Source organism: Palaemon carinicauda, chromosome 22 (genome assembly GCF_036898095.1).
Source record: "Palaemon carinicauda isolate YSFRI2023 chromosome 22, ASM3689809v2, whole genome shotgun sequence".
NCBI classification, from domain to species: domain Eukaryota; kingdom Metazoa; phylum Arthropoda; class Malacostraca; order Decapoda; family Palaemonidae; genus Palaemon; species Palaemon carinicauda.
This window is the reverse complement of record NC_090746.1, coordinates 3,335,737-3,349,491: the sequence shown is the minus strand read 5'-3', so window position 1 is coordinate 3,349,491 and position 13,755 is coordinate 3,335,737. Positions and strand designations below refer to the sequence as shown.

The following is a 13,755-nucleotide window of genomic DNA, read 5'->3' as shown; positions in this document are numbered from 1 at the left end:
CCCTTTCCTCTGTGTCCCTGTGGCTCTTGGTGTGTTAGTGTTTCGTTATGGAGCATTCCCGCCGTTGCCCTGGGCCTGTGGCCGGTAGGTCTTGTGGGGCTTTCCTCTCCAAGCCCGAGGTTGGCCCCCACTCGCTGTGTTCGTCATATAGGGGCAAGGTATGCTCCCCTACCACCACGTGCTAGGAGTGCGAGTCCTGGAGCGAGATCCAGTAGGTCCTTTATGGAACGAAGAAGAAGAAGGCGGCCAAGAAGTCGCCCAAGAAAGCCAACGGGTCTTCTTCTTTGGTGTCTCCAGATGCCTCGTCGGAACGTGGCTCCCTTCCATCTTCCCCTACCCAGTGTAGGGGACGAGGTAAGTCCGTTGCAGGGAAGCGGCCCATGGCACTTCCCCAGGAGTCTGAATTGTCTGTGGGGGAAGATTCTGGTGTGATACAGGCATCTGAGGGGCCTGAGGGAGGTGCGGGAGTGTGTGTGGGAGACGAGGTCCTGGTGCCCGCAGGGCCCGTCTCTACTGAAGACCCTATGTGGGGGAAGTCGGGTACTACCTCTTCCCCAGCGTCATGGGTATGTGTTTCAGGTGCTTCGGCCGCCGGGGGGACGCCGAGAAAGAAAGTTTGTCTAATTCGGACCCCGCCGTTTGGGATCCCCCTAGGACGCCCTTCAGGCTAGAGGAGGAGTTCGATCATTGGTTCGGCCGTAAGAAGGTGCCTCGGTCTCCCCCGGCGCCCTCGTCGATGCTCCCGCCCGTCTTTCTGCACCCCGTGACACCAGAGATTCGACATGGAGTTCCCCTGCTGCGTTGGACGTCTCAGGCGATTCGGCGGATTCCTCCTCCACGTCGTCATCGTCATCGGAGGACGGAACCAAGTCCATGAAGAGGAAGCGGGAGAGGTCCCGGAAAAAGAAGAAGTCCCGCTCCCATTCCAGACAAGCCAAGAAAGAGTCCAGATCATCCAAGAAGAAGGCTAAAAGGAGTAGATCGAAGGATTGGGTGAACATCACGGTGCCCCAGAGCGAGCTGTTTAAGGTCACCACGGCCGCTTCCGGTTGGCTCCCTAGAGCCTCATCTCCACCGTCTCGCCCCTCCTTCTCCTCATACGGACCAGAGTCCCGTCAAGGGAGGTCTATCCAAGCCCCCCGTGACGCGCCTAAGTCCACGAAGACCTCCGCTAAATCAACCCTGCGGAGGGAGGCGCTCCACCAGATGGAAGGCGTGGCGCCAGCCGCGGGCACCTTGGCTGACTTCATTAAGCACCAAGGGCGCCCGTCGGCCCGGGATAACCCCACGGACACGAGAAACCCCGCAGGGCAAGGTAATCCCATAACGGATACCTTCACCTCTGCGGGTCCGCCCATGCCACAGGCAGGCCCGTCCAACGTTACCCCTCCCACCGTCACCGAAGACACTCGTGCGGAGGGACTGGTGACGGAGGCCCTGGTAGAAGGAGGAGAGTGCTCATCGGATGACATCTCCTCTTACCGAAAAGTGTTGGCCCTCATAAGATGGCACCATCGGCTGGATGAGCCCAAGCCCACGGCGGAACAGACCTGGCTCTCCGGACTCAGTAGGCTTGTGGAGAATCCAGTGCAACAGAAACCCTCCTTAGCTCTACCCTTAGCTCCTGACGTCAAGCTGGGTATGGAGCACATAGACAAATTCTTAGCCGACCTGGCAGAAGCCCCTGGGAGCCAAAGTTCCTCGAAGCTGGTCCCGGGGCTAAGGACGCAGAAGAGGTTCTACGTGCCAGAAGGTCGTCTTGGAGGGCCCCGCGCAGTGAAGTCAGCCATTACCACGTTGAACCAGGGTGCCGCTGAAGACAGAGCATCCACGGCCCCGGTGTGTTTTTCCCCTTTGGAGACTTCCATGATGGAGGACATGGCTAAAGACTTGGTTTACGTGTCCTCCTGGTTAGACTGGTGGGTCTGCACGTTGGTAGGCTTTCAGTCTTCACATGATCCCTCCCTCCCAGAGAACCAGTTCTTATTGAAAGAGCTGATTAGCTCAGGGGGCAAAGCCCTAAAGTTTTTATCTTACCAATCTCTCTCCCAGGCCACCAATTGGGTCCTGAGGAAGAGGGATACAGTCCTCAGCAAGTTAGTGAGGAAACTCCCTGACTGGGAAGCGAGAAAGTTGAGGAATACCTCAGTCTGGGTCGAGTCAATTTTCCCCCTCAAGGTAGTGGAAGAGACGATGGAGAGGGTGAGGAAAATGAAAGACGTGGGAGAACATAGACCTCCCCCATGAGACGCCCACCACACAGGAGACCCTCTGTGGACGTCCCTCACTCTTCCCGTGCATCCCCTGCCCAACCTAGAAGAGAGGCTTCTTCGGATCCTTGGCTGCAAGCAACACAGCCTCCCCGTAGGGGTAACACGGCCCCTCAGTCAAACTTTAGACCATCCTTCGGCAACTCAAGGAGAGGTCGGTCCGGCTGCTCCTCCAGAAGGAGATAGGAGGCGAGGCCCCCTACTCCTACAGGAGCCTCAAGTAGGGGGATGCCTCAAACACTCTTGGCAAGCATGGCGGGATTACGGTGCGGAACCCTGGACAGTGACAATCCTGAGGGAAGATTACAGACTACCCTTCATAGCAGAACCTCCCCCTCTCATTCCGGCCCTACAGACCGAGTGGTTGATACCCAAGGACCCCTTGAGACGGGCGGTGTTGCAAGAACAGGTGTCGTCCATGATCTCCAAGGGAGCGTTGGAGCCAGTCGAAGATCCTGGCCTGGGGTTCTACAGCAGGCTCTTCCTAGTGGAGAAGGCGACAGGGGGGTGGAGGCCAGTAATAGACCTGTCGGCCCTCAACAAGTTTGTGGCGAAAACTGACTTCAAGATGGACACTGCGAGGACAGTGTTAGCCACCTTGAGAGAAGGGGACTTCATGACATCCCTGGATCTCAAGGACGCTTACTTCCAAATCCCCGTTCACCCCTCCAGCAGAAAGTTCCTCAGGATAAAGTGGGATGCCCGAGTCCTGCAATTTAAGACCCTTTGCTTCGGACTGTCGACGGCCCCTCAGGTGTTTACAAGAGTTTTCACGACGGTCTCCGTGTGGGCACACGAGCAGGGCATCCGTCTGATTCGATACCTGGACGATTGGTTGCTTCTTTCAGCCTCAAGGGAAGAACTGAGGGAGCAAGGGGCAAAGTTGCTCCGTCTCTGCAAGGAGTTGGGTATCACAATCAACTTAGAAAAGTCCCAATTGAGTCCCACCACCAGGATGACCTACTTGGGGATGGTCCTGGACACCCGACTAGTGAAAGCCTTCCCCTCATTGGAGAGGTCGGAAACCTGGAGCGAGTTCTGCAACCTTTCCTGACGGACCAACCCAGGAGGGCCAAGGATTGGCAGAAGTTGCTAGGCCACCTAGTGTCGTTAGAGAAGTTAGTATCACAGGGGAGACTCAAATTCCGGGCAGTGCAATGGAACCTGAAGGAACACTGGACCCAAGGAAGAAATCCCCACAAGGTGGTTCCGGTCTCCCCAGAAGCGAAGGTGGTCTTGCAGTGGTGGCACGACAGAACGAACACCGAGAGGGGGATGCCCTTCGCACCCGACCCTCCGGAGGTGCTATTGTTCACGGACGCATCGAAGGAAGGTTGGGGAGCCCACCTACTCGACAAGTCGACAAAAGGAAAATGGTCGCGCGAGGAAGCAACGCGACACATAAACATTCTAGAGATGATGGCCGTTCTGAGGGCGAGTCAGGAATTCGTTCATCTCCTCCGGGGGAACACAGTAGCATTAATGTGCGACAACGCCACGGTAGTAGCCTACGTAAAGAAGCAAGGGGGTGTAAAGTCGTAGGAGCTATGCGCGTTATCGACAGAACTACTAGAATGGGCTGCAAAAGAAGGGATCGAATTCACAGCAAGGTTCATCCCAGGAAAGAAGAAAGTCCTGGCGGACGGCCTCAGCAGAGTAGGCCAGGTGATAGGGTCGGAGTGGACTCTACACCCGGGGGTAGCTCAGGCAGTCATACTGAAGTGGGGCTCTCCGGTAGTGGACCTTTTCGCCACACGTCTGAACGCTCAGCTCCCCGTGTTCTGTTCTCCAGTCCCAGATCCGTCAGCGCCGTTCGAGGACGCCTTCCAACACCCTTGGGACGGCCTCGATGTGTACGCCTTCCTTCCCTTCGGAATGATCAGGCAAGTCCTCAACAGAGTGAGAGCAACAGCCAACCTCCGGATGACTTTGGTCGCGCCTTGGTGGCCGGAGAGGGAGTGGTTCGCAGACCTAAAAGAACTGGCCCTTCTTCCTCCTTGGCCGCTTCCGGACAGGTCAGACCTTCTCCGTCAGCCTCACTTCCAAAGGTTTCATAAAAACCCTCGGTCCCTCCGCCTTCACGCGTGGAGGTTATCGAGCGGCTCCTGAAGAAAGATGGATACTCATTGAGGACCGCGGCGAGGATGTCGGGTTACTTAAGGCGTTCCTCAATCGCAGTCTACCAGGCAAAATGGGCAGTCTTCTCAAAGTGGTGCACTTCCCGGGATATCAAACCCTTGGGGGCTTCGATTCACGACATAGCGGACTTCCTGGTGTACCTCAGAGACGATGTGGGCTCTTCTATTCCAGCCATAAAAGGAGTACGTGCAGCATTAGGTCAAGTCTTCCTCCTAAAGGGCATTGATTTGGGAGCCTCCCGACACATCTCAATGCTCATTAGGAGTTTTGAGCAGTCATGCCCCCCACAGGAGGTGAGGGTACCACAGTGGGACCTAGCCAGAGTACTCAAAGCCCTGTCAGAACCGCCCTTCGAGCCCCTCAAGGACATCCTGGATAAGGAACTCACCCTCAAAACAGTCTTCCTTTTGGCCCTGGCTTCGGCGAAGCGAGTTAGTGAGTTACACGGACTATCGCACGAGGTCTCACACTCAAAGGGGTGGCGTGAGGCTTCGTTTAAGTTCGTTCCTAGCTTTGTGGCCAAAACACAGAACCCGGCTTGTTGGGATCCTCGGTTCGAGGGCTTTCCGGTGCCAGCAATCCCTCGGTCAGACAACCCCTAAAAACTTGCTCTTATGCCCGGTCAGAGCAGTAAGGAAATGCCTGGAAAGGACAGCCAGGCTCCGACCTGAGATCAAGACTATTCGTTTCGACCGGACGTGTGAAGAAACCAGTCTCCAAGAATTCAATCTCCTTCTGGCTAAGCCATGTGATCAAGAGGGCTTACGATGCTTCAGGAACCCCTCTCTCAGGCAAGCCAAGACCTCATGATATTAGGGGTCTTAGCACCTCCCTAGCATTTGAAAAGAACATGGCCGTGGGCCAAATCCTGAAAGCGGGTACCTGGTCCAGATAGTCCACGTTTACGGAGCACTACCTGAAGGACTGTTCTAGGAAATCCTTGGACGGGTTCGCCCTTGGCCCGGTCATTTCGGCCCTTCAAAAGATTCAAGTTCATGGCCCCGGGGAAACCGGGGGCGGTAAGCCAAGAGACACATGTTCATCCCTTACCTTTCCCCTTATCATCCTTCCCCTGGCCCTTAATCCCCTGCATGGAAGTGACTCAAAGGCCCTGGCGGCCAGGATATACGTCTTCAGCAAGGAATACGTCTCGGAAGTGTTTGTACAGAGGTAAGCCACTTAGACACTAAGATAGTTTTTTGGGTAGTTTCCCCTATTTTCACACAGTTTTCTAGTAGTGGTCGTCGGAACCTAGTCTCCTATCTAGGTTCCTTTTCCCCTCGTGCTTCCAACCTTAGGTCCCTAGTCCCTGCAGGACACTCCCACCTCCTAAAGTTTAAGTCTCCTAAGAAAGTAGTTCTTGGTAAGTACTCTATGTTGGAACAAATCACAAATTTTTAAGTAATTTGTATTTTTCCTAACATACTTACCTAGAACTACTTTCGGGTTATGGCCCACCCATCCTTCCCCGAGGGCCCTGCAGGGCTGAGGAGAACCTTTCCAACGAAACTTACTGAGGAGCACGACCTGAGCTAGCACGCTCTCTGACCCTGGGTCGCCTCAGGGCGCGTATCACTCAGCCTGAGGTTTCCCCCATAGAAAACGGGAATAGGGTAAACTACACAAAATTCTGGTCGGTTGGGAAAGAGTTACCAGTAACTCCTAAGAAAGTAGTTCTAGGTAAGTATGTTAGGAAAAGTACAAATTACTTAAAAATTTGTGATTTTTAACTAGAGAGGTACTCTATAGATCGCAGCAGCTTATTTTTTTTTACCTTGACCTTTGACCTTAACATGTAATAATTGGCATGGATTTTCTTACACTCAAATTTGAACCAAATTTGAAGTCTCTGTGATAAGTATGTTTAAATTTATGGCTTATTACATGAATTGGACATTTTGCTTGACTATTGACCTTGACCCTCCAAAATATAAATATTTACAGCTTTTTACATAACAGTTAATTCCTACAAGTTTCAGTACTCTACAATTAAAATTGTGGCCAGGAAGCTGTTCACAAACAAACACACACACAAACAAGCACACAAAGGGTAAAATATAACTTCCTTACAACTTTTTTGGCGGAGGTAATAATTTGTATTTTTAAATATTTAACTTAGCCGGTGAATATATAGTTGCAACTCTGTTGCTCGACAGACAAACTCTACGGAAAAACTTGCCAGCGATCGCTACACAGGTTGCGGGTGTGCCCAACAGCGCCATCTGTCGACCAGATACCCAGCTCTTATGTAAACAAAGACTCAATTTTCTCTCTGTCGACGTGTCGACAAGACGTACTTTACTCGCTGTTGCTAAACTGGAGTTTTTCACATCTATTTGGTGAAGTACTATATTCTAGTTTTGAGCTTTCGCAATGCAGGTGTTTTATCTTCATCTTAAATCTTGAACTCGTTTTGGATAGATTTAATTATGGTGACAAAGAGAGTATGGACTTTCTTTCACTTTTAAATGGCCGACCCTTCCCTTAGACGGAAGTGTGTTTAGGCTTTTAGTAATTATCTTATCACGTTATAAATTATTTATAGATTTTCCTCTATATATTTTATATCTCTCCGCCTTTATTAGGCCTCTTCGATTAACTTTCCATTTATTATAAACATATAAAAATAAATTTTAATGTTTTGTTTATATGCAACCTTTCCTGAGAGTAGGCGGTCCTAACTTGGAAACCGAAGTTAATCAACGTTGAGCCCTTTATATCGTAATTAGCTTTTAAAGAGCTAAGGATTTAAAACTTTTTAAATGTAATATTTTATGAAAGAATTTCTTTGATAGTCTTCGTACTGTTTTCAAAGATGAACTAACGTTTAGTTTAGCCTATTTATGCTACGCAATTGTTGACGTTCAGGACGTTCAACATGCGCTCTATCGTTACGATAGAGAGAGAGTGTATCACGGTTTCACTTTGCAGTAAGAGTAAATCGATTCTGACGTTTTGTTCATTCTTTCTTAGCTTAAATGTTTTAAATTCTATTTTAAAGGAACTTTTTATTTGAAAAACCTTGACGAAATATAATTGGGCTCTTCTCTTAGGTGCGAAATCAAGAGAGAAAGAGAGAGAGAGAGATAGAGACGGAGGGAGAGAGGAGAGAAAACGTTCCGTTCAAGCGGGTAACGTTGTTCTCGAGTTACTCTCGTCCCTAGTCTCTGTACGGGGAGGAAGGATAAAACGTTTTTAGTTTTTTATTCTCGTCCCCAGGCTATGTGCGGTGAGAGATTGAAAACGTAGTTTATATGAACTAGTTTTTAGTCTCTTTCCCAGCCACTGATTTTTTTATCTTAAAATATGTTTTCTGTTTTTTGCTGGTATTAATGAGCTTGCATTGTACGACTGATTTCGCAATTACTACCTTTTAATGAAGGGTAGAATTGCGTGTTTCAGGTAGAAATCAGTAAAAGTTTCGATTTCAGTGAAATAAGTGCAAAACAGAAAATCGAAGTGATAAAGTGATATGCGCAAAGTGTTACAGTGTTGCGTCCGAGGGTTCGTCTGTTCGTGCCTGTCGTTCACCTAGTCCGGGACCTCTTGCAAGCTCCCAAGCCCAGGGGAGAAGTAATGTCAAACGACTTATGGGTTCGAGAGGCCTTGATCAACGAACAGACGTTTCCCTCTATGGTATCGGGTGTATCTTACCAAGATCTCCCCTACCATAAGACGAGAGAGACGTTGTTTCTCCTCGTCATCCGAAGGCTTTTCGCATAAGAAACCTGTCACAAGGTTTCGAAGCCCTTAAGCGAAAGTCAGTCCTTTCAGGACAGGTCCAGCGTCCTGGTTACAGCCATTAGGACAGCTCTGACCCTATGCAGTCATCGGATAACTGCTCGCCGCCTAACAAAAGCGTAACACAGACTCCGAGAGTCTTTTTTGTTGGCAAAGTGTTGCGGTCACAGACGTTACCCTCATCTCTTACCACAACCATTTCCGTTGATCCTTAATGGGTTGTATGGCAAGACATGCAGTATATGCTTGCCTCCCTTATGGAAGACTATTCTGCCGATTAGTCCGTTGAGTCTAGCCGTTTATCTCATCGATATCCTGGCTTTCAGCCAACCTAACGTTCCTTTGTGCTTACTGTTGACGTTGGCGTAGCTAAGTCACGTCAGTCAGGTTGTTTAGAACCACACTCGATGCGGTCTCGTGTGGTTTTTCAGCCGCATTTGGACGTTAGGCCACTTGCTGATGCTCCTGTTGACGTTCAAGACGTTCACTAACAATCGGAGTTGACTTGTTTTGACGCTGTGCGTCAACCTCCGCATTCTAGAGTTGTTTTGACTGCTCAGTCTAGGCAGTCAAAGCAGTCTCGAGTGGACGCTGTGCGTCCTCACGCACCTGTTGTGGTTGACAGTTCAGTTGTTGACAGTTCACAGACTGTCAAGCAGTTACATGACGTTGCGTTCTGGTCCGCTACTAATGCACCAGTGAGTGTGGACTCTGCTTGTAAAGCATTGCCACCACGGTAGGTCTCTCCCTTGCTTGAGACTCAGCTTTTATCGGACAAGGTTCCTGTAGATGAGGAAGTTGCTGTTCCCCCTCCTACTGATATTCCCTTGAGGACTCTGTCAGATGGAGAGGAGCCTAAAGCTGCTTAGCCCCCTATGGACTTTAATTAAATCATGATGATTTTTTTAAGGATCTTTGTCCGGATCTTTTTGTAACTGCTGCTCCTCGTTCGCCTAAACGTCAGAGCTTACACTAGGCCTAGCTACTTCGAAGCCGTTGTTTTTAAGCTAGTGCTCTCTCGCTCTCCTAGAGAGCTTTACGTTGGCTAGGCGACTGGTTTTTCACCAGGAGGAGTTTGGGGGATACAGCCTTTGCTTTCCCTTCTTTTAAACTGGCTTATAGAGCGAGAGTCTGATATGACACGAGAGAAGTTCTCGGCTTGGGAGTTCATGCCTCTGCCCAGATAGACTTCTCAAATCTTGTAGACTCTCCCTGGCGCCTGGCCAGGAGACGCTCCAAGTTTTTTACAGGTCAACTTCACAGCTGTTTTCGAGCCTTTGAAGTTTTGCTGTACAATTATGTCATGCATAAACAAGGCTTTCAGGGATGGAAAGCGGTACCGCCTCAGTCGCTAACCCCGTCTGTGGCCGCACCTGCTCCCGTAGACCCTAAATGGGCTTTGCTGCAAGACATGCAGTCCAAGCTTGCGTCCTTGATAGAGGACTTTAATGCGGAGAAGGTTGCTACCGAACCTTCTGGCCAACAACCTTCCAACCGGTCGGTTGTGCGCCCTGTTGACGCTGAGGTAACCTACTCGCGTCTGCCAGTTGAGGTGGTTCCTCCACCGATGCGACCCAGTGTGGGTTGCCAGCCGCACGTTGTCGTTAAGCGACGCTCGGAGGTGGTTGTTGACGTTCAGGACGTTCAACAACCAGCAGAGGTGACTTGTTTTGACGCAGTGCGTCAACCTCAGCAACCCGGTAGGGTGTTGACTGCACAACCCAGACGGTCTAGACAGTCTCGGGTTGACGCTGTGCTTCCTCGCGCACCCATGGTGTTTGACAGTTCACAGACTGTGCAGCAGTTCCATGATGTTGCGTCCGGCTCCGTCACGCATGCACCAGTGCGACCGGACTCAGCGAGCCAGACGTTGCCCACTCCGTTGCCGTTTCCTCATCAGTTTTCGGATGAGGAACCCTCTGATGAGGACGTTGCTGAACAACAAGACGATCAGCCCCCAGAATAGATCAAGCCCTGCTATCCATCCAGAAGATGCTGAAGAAGGAACGCTGCTCAGTCAGGCTGTGGATGAGTCTGGTAGGGACGCTGTCATCCGTGGAACAATTTGTGTCACTAGGAAGACTACACCTCCGTCCTCTTCATACCATCTAGCTTTTCACTGGAAAAAGGACAAGACGCTAGAAGCGGTCTCGATCCCGGTTTCCGAAAAGATAAAGTCTTGTCTGACTTGGTGGAAGGACAATATCAACCTAAGAGAGGGTCTTCCCCTGGCTGTTCAGACTCCCAACCACGTTCTCTTCTCGGACGCATCGGACGTGGGCTGGGGCGCGACACTAGACGGTCGGAAATGCTCAGGACTGTGGAACTCGAGTCAGAGGAGCATGCATATCAACTGCAAGGAGCTGTTGGCAGTACATCTGGCCTTGAAAAGCTTCAAGTCTCTCCTTCGAGGCAAAGTGGTGGAAGTTAACTCGGACAATACCACGGCCTTGGCGTACATCTCCAAACAAGGAGGTACCCACTCACTGACGTTGTACGAGATCGCAAGGGACCTGCTCATCTGGTCAAAAGGTCAAGACATCTCCCTAGTAACGAGGTTCATCCAAGGCGACTTGAACGTCATAGCAGATTGTCTCAGTCGGAAAGGGCAAGTAATTCCAACCGAATGGACCCTCCACAAGGATGTGTGCAAGAGACTTTGGGCCACTTAGGGTAAACCATCCATAGATCTCTTTGCAACCTCGCTGACCAAGAGGCTTCCAATCTATTGCTCTCCAGTCCCGGACCCAGCAGCAATACATATAGATGTTTTCCTCCTAGATTGGTCACATCTGGATCTCTACGCATTCCCACCGTTCAAGATTGTCAACAAGGTACTGCAGAAGTTCGCCTCTCACGAAGGGACAAGGTTGACGTTAGTTGCTTCCCTCTGGCCCGCGAGAGAATGGTTCACCGAGATACTTCGATGGTTAGTAGACGTTCCCAGTAGTCTTCCTCTAAGGGTAGACCTTCTACGTCAGCCACACGTAAAGAAGGTACTCCAAAGCCTCCACGCTCTTCGTCTGACTGCCTTCAGACTATCGAAAGACTCTCGAGAGCTAGAGGCTTTTCGAAGGAAGCAGCCAGTGCGATTGCTAGAGCAAGGAGAGCGTCTTCCATTAGAGTCTACCAATCGAAGTGGGAAGTCTTCCGAGACTGGTGCAAGTCAGTTTCTGTATCCTCGACCAGTAACTCTGTAGCTCAAATAGCTGTTTTTCTCTTATACCTGAGAAAAGGACGATCCCTTTCAGCTCCCACTATCAAGGGCTACAGAAGCATGTTGGCATCGGTCTTCCGGCATAGAGGCTTAGATCTTTCCAAACATAAAGATCTGCAAGACCTCCTTAAGTCTTTTGAGACCACCAAGGAGCGTCGTTTGGCTACCCCTGGATGGAATTTAGACGTGGTACTAAGATTCTTCATGTCAGACAGGTTGGAGCCGTTACAATCAGCCTCCCTGAAAGATCTCACTCTTAAGACTCTTTTCCTGGTATGCTTAGCCTTGGCTAAAAGAGTCAGTGAGATTCATGCCTTCAGCAAGAACATCGGATTTTCGTCAGAAAAAGCCACTTGTTCGCTGCAACTTGGTTTTCTAGCCAAAAATGAGCTTCCTTCTCGGCCTTGGCCTAAATCTTTCGATATCCCCAGCTTATCGGAGATCGTAGGCAATGAACTAGAAAGAGTCTTATGCCCTGTTAGAGCTCTTAAGTTCTATTTAAAGCGTACTAAACCTTTACGAGGCCAATCTGAAGCTTTATGGTGTTCAGTTAAGAAACCATCCTTGCCTATGTCAAAGAATGCTTGGTCAGACTTTATCAGATTGTTAATACGAGAAGCTCATTCACATCTGAGTGAGGAAGACCGAACTTTGCTTAAGGTGAAGACGCACGAATTTAGAGCTGTAACAACTTCCGTGGCCTTTAAGCAAAATATATCTCTGCAAAGTATAATGGACGCAACCTATTGGAGAAGCAAGTCAGTGTTCGCGTCATTTTACTTGAAAGATGTCCAGTCTCTTTACAAGAACTGCTACACACTGGGACCATTCGTAGCAGCGAGTGCAGTAGTGGGTGAGGGCTCAACCACTACAATTCCCTAATTCCTTATCCTTTTAATCTGTCTCTTGAAGTGTTGTTTTTTATGGGTTGTCCGGAAGGCTAAGAAGCCTTTCGCATCCTGGTTGATTTGGCGGGTGGTCAAAGTCATTTCTTGAGAGCGCCTAGATTAGGGGTTTGATGAGGTCCTGTTGTATGGGTTGCAACCCTTGATACTTCAGCTCCTAGGGGTCGATCAGCATCCTAAGAGGATCGCGAGGCTCCGTAAGGAAGACGTACTTAAAAGGCAGAGTATTTGTTCAAGTCGACTTCCTTACCAGGTACCTATTTATTTTGTTTTTGTTATTTTGATAACTTCTAAAATGAAATAAAAAACTCTTAGCTCATAAAATGTAAACATATATTACTGGTCTCTACCCACCATCCTGGGTGTGAATCAGCTATATATTCACCGGCTAAGTTAAATATTTAAAAATGATATTTTGATTATAAAATAAATTTTTGAATATACTTACCCGGTGAATATAAATTAAATGACCCTCCCTTCCTCCCCAATAGAGACGCAGTGGGACGAGGAGAAAATTGAGTCTTTGTTTACATAAGAGCTGGGTATCTGGTCGACAGATGGCGCTGTTGGGCACACCCGCAACCTGTGTAGCGATCGCTGGCGAGTTTTTCCGTAGAGTTTGTCTGTCGAGCAACAGAGTTGCAGCTATATATTCACCGGGTAAGTATATTCAAAAATTTATTTTATAATCAAAATATCATTTTTCTTAACTATACAAACCCAAGTCCTTTAAGTTTTGCTTCTCTCCTCAATCACCTTACAAATCATAGGTTTTAGTTCAAAGAGGGAGCTCAGTGGACTGTCGCATTGGCTGGGCTTATTTTCCTCCCTCCAGTTAACTACTGCCACTTCGTTAAATGTTAACAGCTGTATCTAGTTTCACTGCAAGTGTATTCCTATGTTAAAGGACTCGGTTTTGTATCGTTAGGAAAACTATGAATTACTATGGAAGATTTGTGATATTTGTACCAGGTATTATTGCTACAATGAGGTAATATAATAAGGTCTTCTCTAAATTTACTGATAACATAAATCCTAGTACTGTACAGTGTCTAGACACAAGCCAAAGTATGACCATCTTCTCAAACTTTAGTTACTGAAAATGGCATAAATCCAGATACTGTACCATGTCTTTGCCAATGTCAGGGTTTGACTACTTTTTTTCAAAATGTAGTAAATGAAAATGACAGTATACTATAGAATATAGCATCACTTTTGCTGCCCTTTTCAATGTACAGTACTTATTTTTCAATGAAAAGTTTTATCTGAAGACCTAGTTCAGTACTGTAGTATTCTTTGTGTCTTTTATGTAATGATATCTCAAGTAATCAAACTGAAATGCATTTTTTTTGCTAATAAATGCCAATATTTTGTTTACGTGTATGTTATGTAAACATTTGTGCAAACTAGGGCACTTGCCCATTATTTCCTTTATAAATTCTGAGCATAGAAAATATGTCTATAATGTACTGATTTAGATTGG

The 13,755-nt window shown here is 48.6% G+C and overlaps 1 protein-coding gene across 1 annotated transcript in view; it reads left to right on the top strand.

The window, feature by feature from the left end:
* Positions 1-13,755, top strand: part of LOC137616278 (uncharacterized) — a 54,347-nt gene that overhangs the window by 19,906 nt on the left and 20,686 nt on the right. The gene's annotated exons all lie outside the window — the stretch shown is intronic.